The 13,610-nt window shown below is 42.4% G+C and overlaps 1 long non-coding RNA gene across 2 annotated transcripts in view; it reads left to right on the forward strand.

The window, feature by feature from the left end:
* LOC310893955 overlaps positions 1 to 11,821 on the forward strand; it is a 29,384-nt gene extending 17,563 nt beyond the window's left edge. For both annotated transcript variants that reach the window (XR_014579428.1, XR_014579429.1), the window contains one exon: positions 559 to 11,821. This is a non-coding gene — a long non-coding RNA (uncharacterized lncRNA). The remainder of the gene's footprint in view (positions 1 to 558) is intronic.
* The last annotated feature ends 1,789 nt before the right edge of the window (positions 11,822 to 13,610 follow it).

Genomic DNA, 13,610 nt, shown 5'->3' on the forward strand with positions numbered 1-13,610 from the left:
TGCATGCAACTACATTTAAAGTTAAGATCAGAAAGGAAATAAAATGGCCTCCCCACACCTAGCCCTCATTGCCTAATAAAAAATAAGGAGAATCCATCTGCCACAAACTGCAGGCTGAGCCAGACTCAGAATAGGTGTTCGCAAGTCAAAAGAAATAGGAAATGAAATTAGTGAATGAAATGTCATTGCAGCGGCACAGATGTGTATGAAATGTCTGGCTCTGCCAGCCAGACACAGCAGTTCTGTGGGATTCAGGCAGGAGAGTTAGGGCCGTTAAGTACCTCCTGGAGTTTCAGCATAATGTGATGGATTACGCAGTTTGTGTCTAGGTCTATCAGCATACGTTCACTTGATGCTAGTTGACCAAAGTGTGAGTATTAATGCAGAACGTGCTCGGAAACAGATGACAACAGCTGTTGTATCGTGTTTTTAAGGCGCAGTAGATGCATGCAGAAGTAATCACATTCCCTAGCAGCCCATCCTACTGCAGCTCTTAAGTCCATCCACCAGCTGAGCCAGAGAAGTATTAGACTTTGATCTCCTCTAATTCTGCTCCAGGCATGACAGAACAGCACCCTCCCTCCTCAATACCCTGAAGCAATAGTAACTTAATCTGGAAGTCTTCTTCAGGATGACAAATGTTGACTGAATATAGCAGTGGGGTCTGGCAATGGAATAATTTGTAAGTAATTGGGAGCATCAGAACATGTCTAATAATGTGCAGTTTTGCAGATTATGTATAATGTGAAGACCTGACAAACTTCAAGTTGCCATGACAGCTTTGTCACAAAAACTGTGTATACTTTTATATGGAAATGGTGACAGAAGTAACGCATGATTTTTAAGTAATCGGTAGGTGAGATGGTGTTGGGGGCAGGGAGGGACTTTGGCATCCCAGAAGGGAAAATGTTACCAAATGGATGGAAAGAGAGATTTGGGATGCTGGGGAGAAATGTGAACTTAGGGATGTTGGCCTGGGTCCCCTGCGGGTAAGAGGGACTGATGGGAGGAGAAGCAGAGAGTGAGGACCCAGTAGCAGAGGTTATTGATGGACAGTAATAGTTCTCAGCAGGACACAGAAAAAGACTTAAAAGCTGTTCAGAATGCCAGTGGCAAGACATGCAGTTAAGAAGTATAAAAATAGCAGGTGGAGCATTGTGTGCCAAGCCAATACATGACAAACAAGTTCCTGCGTGTTACACAGCATCCTACTTGGTACTGAGGTTACAAGCAGGATGTAGAGAAACCCAGGGTGCAGATGGGGAGGGGGAAAGTACTTGGGTTCATAAAACACAAGATGAGGGAACAAGGGTAAATAATAAACGTGAAGTGATGGAGAGGAAAAGGAGTCCTCAGGGGTCCACTCTGCTTGGGAGGAGAGTGGACTCAAGCCAACAGGACTCCTCACCATGACTGTGGCAGTGACGGATTGTCTGCGTGTTTGCAGAAACCATCGGGGGTGTTTCCAGTGCTAAAGTGGCTGGTGGGGTCAGGATGAATCCTGGTCTGCAAAGGTTGAAAAAAGCAAGTACTGGCTACCTCCGGGGTAGACAGCATCCAGTGTGTGGCACAAGCCCACTGACATGACTGGTGAGTGTTTTATTTAGCAATCAAATAAGTAGCACAAGTAGGAGACGCTTGGTCACAAGTCCCAAACACTCAGCTGTTGATCTTTTGCTATTGCTACTCTGGAAGCTGCAGGTCAGCAGAACTGAGTCCTACTTCCTCTCCAATAAGGCGTAATGAGTTAATGTGCAGATAGCTAAAGGAGCCGATAGCCTAAGGAGTCCACGTGTCCAAAGCAGACAGATTTGCTAGGAAGTTCTGCTTGGTTGGAGTTACCCCATGCACGATCAGAGTACCCACGGTGCATAGGAATTTAGTGAGCTTTCTCTAATACAATTAATTTATAATAGTGCTGATCATTTTTGTGTGCAAAGCTAAAGACTTGGAAAGACACCTGAAGAAATGTATAGAAAGCACAGATCTCAAGTCACTGGAAAGGATTTTATAAGTTCCAAAATACTGAAAATTGTTATGAGAGCTTGTTGGGTAGTATATGAAGTAGATTCATATGAAGTATATGAAGTATATGAAGTATATTCATAAATGAACAGTAGGCAAGTTTCAAAAGACTGATGGATATACAGTGGACTATAGAGGTGAGGTCGCAGAAAAGGTAGAAAATGCAGGATGGAAAGGGACACTTCGAAAGTCAGCTGAAACTGATGTGAACTAGCAAACAATTTTAGTAGCAACAACAACAACAGAGTGCTAATAGGGAAATTAAAGATTAGCACACAGATTTAAAGAAAGTAAATATTGCTAATACAAGAAATGGCTGGGGAGTCCAAGAGGTATTGATCTCAGAGGGAAGAGAAAGGTATTGTACTGCTGCTGTCGGCTCAGACTTGTAGGTTATTTTACATAATCTGCTGAAATGTTACCCATAACTCATTTACGTGGATAACTTTATTCCAAAAACTGTCCTTTCCTGCTCTTGAAATAGCAACCTACAGCCTTGCCAAGGCATAGTTTACTTTCTAAGGACAATTTCCTCCTAGCTTTTCCTCCAGTTGCAGTTGGCTGTTTCATTTCCAAAGACCAGTGGGCTGGTATCTGCTTATTATCACTCATCACCCTCCTGTCCTTTGTCTGTAATGTCTACTCCTAACTATCCAAAATCTTAGTCCATTATGGAAGTTCTACAGAAAACATAGCTAGGAGAATGGAGATTAAAAGGAACCCTTTCTCAGGTGAGGTTGGAGAGAAGTTTCCTTAGGGAAGCTTTATGACTCAGCCTTGGGTCTCATTCATGCTGTCTGTCTTGCATGCTGTTAACCATGTTGCAGCGGAGACCATGCTTCTGGATAACCTCTTTGCTCCTCTGGTACGAGAAGGAACTGACTGGCATTTCCTTCATCCGCTAATGAGAAAGGATGAGCTGATCAATAAAAAATCTGACCGGTGCTCAATAAGGTCCATTTGTATACTAGCAGCTTCCAGCGCAGGAACTTAGGCAAATGTAACAGTTCAGGGTGTCTTTCACCCTGGGAGGATGGACTTATCTGTTCTTTATTTCATGGTTCTGAGGAAGAAATGAAGATCAGCCTAAAATTTATATGTAGTGTTATTTGTGTGAAGACTCTCCCTGGAGTCTTGGAGTGGCTTAACAGATGGAGGCAGGGCAGAGATTCATATTGTGATGCTTATTTGTTAATCCAGCTTTTCCTGAGGCAGAGGGAAAATATGTTGTTGTAGGAAACCTTTCCCCCTTCCCCGGAATGGAAAAAGGATGACATCTGGACATGTCCTATTCAGCTGTGCTTGGGATGCATATTTTCCCCAGACAAGCATTTCTGAATCTCGTGACATTCTGGTTGCTTAGAAGTAGCTCTGGTAGCCAGTTTCTTTTTCCCACAGAAAGCAGTTTGGACAAAGCAGCGGTTTTGTTGCATGTTGGTGCCCTGTTTCCTGATCTCAAGAAACTTCTGTTCATATGTATCTACCCAGAATATATACAAAAACACGAAAGAACCAAAATTTACCAGGGGCAAGTTTTTATTGATGGATAATAACAGGACGTTGTTTGACTCTGCTCTTGACTCTCACTTCAAAGACAGGTTTTGAAGTGTTAGGAGGAAGGTTTAGACAGGTCAAGGATTCAGATTATGATGTTTATTTCTTAATGTCTGTTTTCCTGACAGGAAGAAAAAATGAGCATTGGTGGAGGAGTCACTATCGACTCTCCTTTCTACTCATCAGTCCCCATAAAAGATACAAAAATGTCCTCTTTGGCTCTTTTCCCCAGGCAGACATCTCTCCTTCTGACTGATATTCTGCATCAGCGAGGTTTAAAATAAACCAGAGGGGCAAAGGCCTGGAGTCAGGGGAGAATGGAAGAGTAGGGGATAGGGAACGAAAGACTCAAAAGAGAGGCTGCGTTTATGGGAAAGATTAGATTAATTACAGACCTGGGAAAAAAAAAGGATATTTTGCTCCCCTTGGGGCCTAATTTACCAGCTTAGTATCCCTGTAGAAAGATCCTGGTAAATGATTAATTGGCAGCAGGGTAACCAGCAGCTCCCACAGAGCACAAACCCTGGACTAAGGAGAGCGCCAGTGGCTTGACTTCTCTGAGCAAATATAAGCCTAGCTTACCAGCTCCCACAGCTTCTGGCCTGTGGAAGTGTGTCGTTTTGGCATTTTATGCTAAGAGAACTGGCGGGGCTGGGGGAACAAAGAAATGCCCTTTAGTCATGATTTCTTCCCACTTCCTTGTGCTGTGCCTCCTCTGTTGAGACTATGAGACAGCATGGCCCTGGATCTCATCTAAAGCCTGCAAGAATACAGATCCTGATGCATAAACCCAGTAACAAACTGATTTTCTGTTTGGCAGATCACAGTTGATGAGTTAGCATGTAGCAGAAGAAAGGTCCTGCAGTGCAGGAACCCAGGAGGCTCCATCTCTCTGCAACTTGTAGTTGAGATTAATGGAAATCTTTTCATGAATACTAAAAGCTCTGGGGCCAGATCTGGTCAGTTAGTTGTTTTGGCTGGGCATTTCTTTAATTTTTACACACAGAGCAGACTATACCTTGGATTCATGCTGGCTTCAAATACAATGCTTTTGCCCCGGTTTGATTATTCTTTTCCGTTTTATTTTCACGGGGGAAGGAAAGCAGGGATGGAGGCACAGAAACTACACAATGCATGAAAACCAGCAGCTGCTTCTTCCTGACATATGCAAGGTTTTACAGATGCACTTTTTTTCTCTTGAAGTGCTCAGTAGCTGAGTCTCAGAAGTGAGGAGAAAACATTTTTTGAAAAGCCAATTGCGCAAAGAAGTGCTTATGTATTTCCTTGCCATCAGGTATATTAATGCTATATTTCAAAGTGTGGCTAATTGCTTTGAAATCAGCAATGTTCCTGCCCACATCTCTTGCATTGCCTCCCTTGCCCCCTTTTCTCTCTGCTGCGTTTTGGCACTTACTGATCCGTCATGCTATGGAGGAGAAGCAGTGTGTTTGGAAGAAAAGATGCCTTTGCTTTCCCAGCCTGGCTTGTCATGCCTGCAGGTCAGTGCCTGCTCTCTGGAAGGAAGGAAAACAGGAAGGATAGTGTTACTGAGACATCCCAGCAAAGGCCAAAATTGCTCTTTAATCTCATTGGCACGTGGCAACGTAGGAAATGACTAAGTAGAGAACACCAAGTCTTTTGATTTCCCTTGCATGTATAAGCTATGGTAGATTCTTGACTGTAGAACTGAACAATTGAATTTTCACATTACTGGTCATTTGTTTTCTAGGGTTTGTTTTGATTGCTTAATGGGGTTTGCTATGTTTCTGTGTTAATGACTGAAACGAGCAAGTCTCCTAAATCCCATCAAGTAGAGCTTCTTGACTCTGAGGGTAACCTATACACTCCAGGGACAGCAACGCCAACGTGGCTTGCTTCTGGCGTATGGGTTACCTTGGGTGCTCCTCGAAAGCAAGGAGTTAGAAGTGACAGAACAGCTGACGTGGTTTTGCGGGGTCTAAGGATGGATTTAACACAAGATGGTAAAAGCAGTCTAACAAATCAAGTCCCTATCTGTCCTAGTCTCGCACACAAATGTAGGCCTGTTCCCCTGTGTCCCACTGATTCAGAACATCACTCTGGATGTCAGGAAGCCACATACATGGTCCACAGACATCTCTGCGCCTCAGGAGGTGCCAGGCAGAGTAGGGCTGATCTCAGCGTCTGTTTCTCTGTGTTCTTCTGTGAGACAAAGCCCAACCCGTAAACTCTCAGCTGAGTAAAGCATTATTTGGACAATTTCATTCTCTCAGCTCTCACTCTCAGTTATTCAGGGCTCTGCAGGCAAACAACATACCGTAGAGGAAGGAAAGACACATGTCTTTCAGGCAAATCAGGAATGATACAGGCTGAAAGAACAGATCTGGTGAGTTCATCTCTGAAAAACACGTAAAGAGATCTCTGCTGAGACCAGGGCTGGTTCAAAGGAAAGTGGAATTGCGTGGCCTGGCTCTGCCTCAGGTCTCCTGAGGACACTGTGCCACAGCCACGAGCAGGCAGGGAGAACTGGTTGATCCACCAACCAGAAGAACCACCTGATAGTCCAAAGCAGACCATAAATACAAATGCCACAGCTCAGGGATGCAGTGAGAAAAATCCAAGAGCATACTGATTGTTCTTCCTCCTTCCGTGCCATGCAGCATATCATTAAAAGCTGCTTATTCTACAGTAAAGTGTTATTATGCTGTGGATGTGCATCATCCTGAAAACTAAGGATGATGACAAACAGCATCCGTATAGAACTAATTGGCTTTCCAAAGGGGAACAATACCTTCCTTGTGCCTATGTAAAGCAATGCAGATTTTGACTAAAAGCCTGGCATTCTTTCATGCTTAGCAGGCTGCAATTCTCTTGGAATAATTTTCCCTTCCTTTCTCGGGTATGAATATAAATGACATTTCTTGCTTCAGGGCATTTGGACAGGCTCCATATAGATTCAACATGTAAATTTGTTCTAAACGATATGTCCGCCAAAGCTCATGTGTGGATGTTGCTCTTGATTGCATCTGGCTTTCCTCTCCCTCATGTTAGGAGAGGTGACAGAGGAGCGTGTGCCCTGTGGCAAGCCAAGAAGCATGCTGCAGAACAGGCTGGCAATTCACAGAGTAGCACTCTTACAAACTTCCAGTGACCTCTAACAGCAACCACAAAAGAAGAGGTTGAACTTAGAGCATTCCTTATTTTTTGTCATATTTTTGGAAATAACTAATGCCTTTAGACCTAAAAGTAGGAAAGCTGTTTGAATCAGAACTTGCTTTATGGTGTAATCTGTGATTCTACTTGCCAGAAAAAAAAATATATATAATGATAATACTAACTCATCATGTCAATATTAGCTGTATAAAATATGGTACTTTTCTCTTTCAGCTGCTTTGGAAGACAATTATCTTCCCCACTTTCACAATTGATTTCCCTACCTAAGCTGTCCTTTGGATTCTTTGATGTGACAGCAAAATAAAAATATTCTAGTACACTAAATTGTTGTAGAGCGTGATTGTACGTGTAGGACAGCATGTAATTGAACAGCCTCTGCACGCTCCCTATCTTCATTTAAAACTTTCTGCTAGTTGGAGATGTCACGATTGGCCTGATAATTGCCCAGAGACAAATGCAAGTTGTTCTGTGAGCAGCAGAGCTAACGAAATCTGGTTTGCTATGTTTTTTGTTTTCTGTACTTTTTTGTCACCTAATTCCCTTTTCTGCATGGAAATCCCATTGTAAAATGCCTCCTGCAGGAGATACTAAATGTGCTGTGATCTGCAGTCTCTCTCGAGCTACCCGTCTCTCCACAAAACTCGTAGGAGTCCAGCTAGGTTGGAAACTATTTCTTCTCCTTTTCAAATGTGATTGAAATGGGTCAGCGGCCTACACAACTATTGGGGATGCCAGGATCCACTAAGCTGTGGCTCATCCCCAGATGAGCACATTCCTCGTTTGCTTCATCAAATTAACACTGCTGTTGGTGAAAATTGCTAGCCTGGCACCAGCTGAGGTGAGATGTGGTTAAGCAAAGAGCTGGGTATGTTCTGACATATTCACTGATGAGCAGGGAGAGAAGCTTCCTCGGCTCTCCTTGTCATGGTAGGAGGCTGGAAGAACATGTGGGCCTCTTGAGGGAGGTTGCCATTTAGTTCTATTCTGATTCTATGGTTTTGCCAGCATGGCACAGCCTGTGCCGTTTCACATGAAAAGCTACACGAGCTAAGATGTTTTGGTGGATTAGGGTCCCAAGTTTGGAAGCCAGCTGAAGCAACCACCAGAGGGGGAAAAAGGCCCTGGGGTGCTAAAGCCCCAGTATCATGGTCGTTGGACTTGTCCCAGGATTATTGTAACTTTCCTGCTCTTTTGAAAATAACAAGATTGGTTATTTGTGGCCCAAATAGCTATGTAGATTTTAATTCATAACAGCAAGGATGGTGTACTAATTAGCTCAGATTTTATTTTATTTTATTTATTTATTTTTAATACAGAATGAAGACTGTGTGCAGTCTTAAAGAGATTAAAGTTACTCACAATTTTTAGCAGATGTGAAATTTCAGTATTAAGATCAGAGTCTTAAATTAATCTGAAAACATGAGCAATATGTTAATTTGGGAAAAAAATATCAACTGGCTGAAAATAACAAAAATAAGATGGAAAATAAAACCTAAAATAACAAGATTTTTTTCTTTTTTTCTATTAAACACAGTGAATTAAATTTTTTTTTTTTTTTAGGTTGTTATGTTTTTGGGAAGACACGCCAGAATCTGTTATTGTGGGGAAGTGTAAATGGCTGCCCTCTCATTTCCTTTGGTGCAAATAAACAGGTTACTTGGAGACACAGTGCAGCTATCAATGCAATGGACTGTGATGGGTTTGCTGGGTCCTTTTTGTAGCCTCAGGCACAAGAAATATCTGCAGATTTTGGAGCAGGAGAAAGTGACTGTGGTAATATATTTGTAGTATAGTATTTTATTTCTAGCAAAGGCTTCAGTAAGAAAATGCAGAGGACAGGAAAACTGACAGACAAAAGCTGTCATTGAGTATCACCAAACTGTAAGGAAATAAATGCATTTGGCTTATTTAAGGGTAAAAAAAAAAAAAAAGGCACAAAACAGTACAGATCAAGAGAAGTGGTCAGCACACCAAGGTAACAGAAAAACATTTTCTCATGGGAACGGGGAAGTCCTTCTCCCTGGTATGGCAAGTGCAGCGGTGTTCTTCTTATTCTGGTATTGGGTCTTGGGATCTGACTGCAAGCTAGGTGGCTGAGGTTTAAAATCTCAGCCTGGCACGTGGCTGCAGCAAAGGGGAAAGGAATCTGGCCGCTTTGGCTACATGCCCCCGATACCGAGTGAGCTCGTTTGGGAATAAATCCCGAGCCCTCCTGGCAGCCAGGAGCCAGCCACTCAACCCCGCTGTTGGTGGCCATGCCTGGCTGTGCTGCTGCTCCTGGGGCAAGGAGGCTGCAGAGGAGGAGATGAAAGCACGGGCGCTGAGCTGCGCTGGTGCTGGGAGGAATGGGCAATATAAGATGTTCATACAAGGGAAAATGCTGGGTTAAGTCTGGCTTCTGTCAGGCATCAAAGCCCTACAGTAGGAGAGGTCTTTGTTTAACCTTTCCCTTGGGCAAGTTAGCTCTGAGTCACATATGTAACAGATAAACCATGGGATTATGCACTGTGTAAGTCTGCCAGCTAAAATCCTTAGTGCTGCCCTGCAACAAAGCACTCCAAAGACGGCAATGAAAAAAGAAGCGATAGATGCAGTAATCAGTACCCTGAAGTGTGTATGAAAGATTTACAGAAATTGATAAAGTATTTAGGGTGTATTGTGTTGGTGAGGGGCTATTATGTTTACAAACAAATGGAAACTTTTGTGTTGTGGAAATTACTTTTCACCAAGGATCTGAGCTTCTGTTAGCTTGAACAACAGGACACCCAAGCTAAGTATCTCATTTATCAGCTCTTCACACACTAGACTGTTCCCTAAAATCTTTAAAGGTAAGTTTAGGAACACATGGCTAAACTCTGAGAATTCAGGCATTTATTTCAGCATTTCAAAATATTCTTGCTGAAATCCACTTGGCCTGTTGGTGTCCTTGAAGGTAGCTGGGGAAGTAACAGGACTGTACTTTCAGACTTCAAGTTCCCCCCCCCCCCCTTTTTTTTTTTCCCAGAGTGTGACATATTTAATGTATTTATGAACAAGAAAGCCTGAGCACTCTCCTCCTGGAAGTCTGAAGTAATCATTTTGAATTTGAGTTTTCCTCTACACAGAGGAAAAACAATCCTAGGAGAATATATCGTATTTATTTTGGTGAAAGGCAGCGTAAAAACTATTTGTCATCTGCAGAGACTTTGGTAAAGGGCTGAAATCTCCAAATCAAGGCGCTTGAAGTTATTTTCTCTTGTATTTACACAGCTCTTATAAGCCACCACAGCGAGGGAAGCCACAGTGTCACGCAATATCATGTTCTCATCCTGTGGGCTTGTTGCCGAGCATTGCTCACATCGACTTCAATGCAGATGACGTGTTCAGGATGCTTATTGTGCCAGGGCCTTATTTTTGGTCTCACACATATACTACCTAGCTATTGCATTCATCACCATCTTCTCAAATATAACCCACTTTAAAGATTTTATTCTGCCCCCTAAAATAAAAGTGGTGGTGCTAGACTTGGGCTAGACCTGTGCCAGTGAAGTGGGCTCTACGTTGCCTTGGCATTGGCAGCCCATTTGACCATGTGCCTCTGTGCAAACACATTAAATGTGGTAAGATTGAGCCTTAGTAAAGGCAGGGAAAACCTTGCTAATGGCAAACAGCGTGAGGGAAATGATACAGGATATTCGGCTGATGTCTGATAAGATAGCAATGATAAATAAACAGGGCTCCTTGCTTGTGGTATTAAGACCCTAGCAGGAGTCATAATGCTGCTGCTTTACAATGCAACAACTGAATCATGTTCATAAGTTGAACATATATATTCAAGATATATGTATGTTTTTAAAAGGTATTGACCCTCCATTCTGCTTTCTTCTCTCTTACCCATTTTCTTTGATTCTCACTTGATTTTTGCCTCTCAATACTTTGCAGCTACTTTCTTTTTTTGCGTGTTGTCTACCATAAACTGCAGAACAGATTTCATCAGTGTTCTTCTTCTCTTTCTCTATTTTATATATTATAAATTTCAATCATATTTCACTTAGTATTCCCATTACAGACTTACAACAGAAAGCAGAAATTGCAAGCTTCTCGAACAATGGGGAAAGCACTGTTCAGAGCCCATGACCATCCTACATTACTGTGCTGGAGATGCATGCTAAGTTCTCTGAAGATGTTTTATATTCTAACAGTCTTGTGTGGTTGCAGCATGCTATTTTGAAATAATTCCAGGCTCTTCCATGCAGATACGAGTGCTATAAAACAGCAGCAAAAATATTTTTCTACCATTTAGATACTACCAAAGATTATAAATAATGGTGGGTTTATGTCCCAAAGTATAAATCCAGATCTTAGCCATTCAAATGCTTTGGTTCAGTTCATTGAAAATAGATACTTATTATAGTAGCCTGGAATTTAACAAAAAAAGATTTTCCTTCTGTGTATGTTTTAATTCAAGCTGTGGACTTAGATGCACTTTTTCATTAATTAGGAAAGTTCTGTAAGATTCTTCTCTGCCTTATGCTCTGCTTAGTATAGCACACCTAATTAACAGCCAATCGCAGGACGAAAGCAAGCTCCCTCGTGCACAAGTTCATCTGGAGGCAGAGTCTGATCGGCTACATTTTTATTCTGTTGACAAGAGAATCACCGCCAGCCTGCTTTGCTCTTGCATCACAGACTGCGTTTTGTTATGCTGGCAGCCAAAGGAAACATTTTAGGTGTAAATGGAGATGTTTAACTAAGAAACTGCTAACATAATAAATATGGAACTTTGTGTCACCACTTATGCAATTATTTATCAGAAGATGTTTGTTCCTTATGGTTCCCAAGAGACAACAGTACATTTTGTATTAAACAGTCTAGCTAGAAGCCCTACAAAAAAGATCTTCCAGGTATTTGGGACTGATTGATTGGAATTGGTTCTGCTGAAGTCAAAGCTGGTACCAACAGGGTGGGCGAGCAGAGTCAGGCAGCTGCTGAGACCTTTTAAAAGTTTGTCTTGCATCACATTATCTTCAACAACATGGCCAATTACAGTTAAAGACTGTTTTGTATCAGGTAAAGCCTAATCCTGGATCTTCTACCCCCCCCCCTCTTTTTTTTCCCCCTGCTAATGAGCCAGAAATTTCTTTAAAAATAAAATAAAATAAAATAAAATAAATGGAATTGCATTGTCCTTCAGGTGTTTCTCAATAACTCCCAGAATATTTTTTCCATAATTTTACCAGGCGCTGAAGCGAGACTGACAGACCTGTAATTACCAGGGTCTTCTTTATTGCCCTTCTTGAAAATTGGAACAAGCTTTGTTAGCTTCCAGTCAGCTGGTACCTTTCCAGATTCCAAACACCTTTGAAAAATGTCTCACAATGTCATCAACCAGCTCTCTGAGTAACCTGGATGAATCCCATCACACCCCATAGTCTTATATGCATCCAGGTGGCACAGCAAATCTTGCACAAGTTTAGTGTTGGCTGGGAGTTTGTTGTGACTGCAGTCATGGTCCTCCAACTGAAGCACCCCTTCTGAAGACCCCCCCCAGCCACAGGACTCTTCCCACCAGGTTTCTCTTATGCCAATGATGTTGCAGCTCCGGGGCTGAGCCAAGGCTTCTGGTGTCTCTTGTTTTTTCCTCATGCTGTGTGCATTTGCGTAGAAACATTTCAAATGTGCTTCATGGTACCCAGCACCTTGTGGAGCAGACTGAAGGATCTCACCAGCACTCAGTCCCTCAGATTTTGGGTGCCGTCCCATAGCTTATCACCAGTGGGCCTGATTTTATCCCTTTCTCCCTTTAAATCTAGTATAAAGCTCTATCAGTCAGCCCTGCTAACTCCTGCACAAAAATGCCACTGGAAGGATGGAAGGAAGAGAGCGGGTAACTCGCCACAGGAACCCAGGAGTGGAACCCAGTCCCTTCTGATCACAGTTTGGGGAACACACTCAAGAGCATAATCTGCACATAATATGTGGTCTACATGAGGAAAAACCCCGCTGAACTCTTGTTTCCATGTGCAATGTCATCAATGTAGAAAGTGATGCTTTACTCCACCTGATTTTATTGAGCAAAACAAGATGATTTCTTTAAAAAAAGAAAAGGAAAACATTGCCTAGAAGGTTGAAATACATGTGATTATCCCACTAGGCATAGGGTAATAATAATATTGCTTACCAGAAATACTTTTCATTTTAATGCAAGCAAAGCGCCTGTCAAATCCTTTGTGGTGTCTTACACAAACACTTATGAAAATGTCAATAAAAAGACAGTGTGAAGAGGATAGGAAAATTCATGTGTAGTGTCGGTAGGGCTTGTATTGCAAGTGGAGAAGCAGGAAGGATGCGAGGTAAGGTGGTAATGTTAGATACCTGGAGTTGCTGAGGAGCAGGTATCTACTGGTTGTATGTGGTGAGATTGTGGGTGATGGATGAAGTGCTTTGTGAATAGGTCTGGTATGCAGATGTAAGAAACCCCTGCTATGGATGATGCAGGAGGAGCTGCTAGTCATGCTTGGACTGGAAAAAACCATCTTCACAAGCTAAAGGCATCTCTTCCTCAAGAACAGTGAGTTTTTAGGGGAATGATGTACTCTTTTTTACGTGCCTGCTACAGATTTTAATGCAGCAACCGAAGATTAGTGTCACAAGTAACATTAAACAAGAATTAGCCCTGACAAGCTTACAAAACTGCCTGCTGCTAGCCTGGTGATGTTTTTGAAGGACGATAACATTCAGGTTTGGGGCAAAAATGACTGGAGTTGGAAAAAGGAGCTCACCAGTAGGAGGTGGGGAGACAGCCCTGGCTGAACCCCCCCAGCCACAGAAAGCTCCAACACTGGAACATCACTGGCTTTATGAAGATGTCTGCAAGAGACTTTAGGAAAAAAAAAGAA

This window comes from Anser anser (assembly GCF_964211835.1).
Source record: "Anser anser genome assembly, chromosome: 2".
Classification (NCBI taxonomy): Eukaryota; Metazoa; Chordata; class Aves; order Anseriformes; family Anatidae; genus Anser; species Anser anser.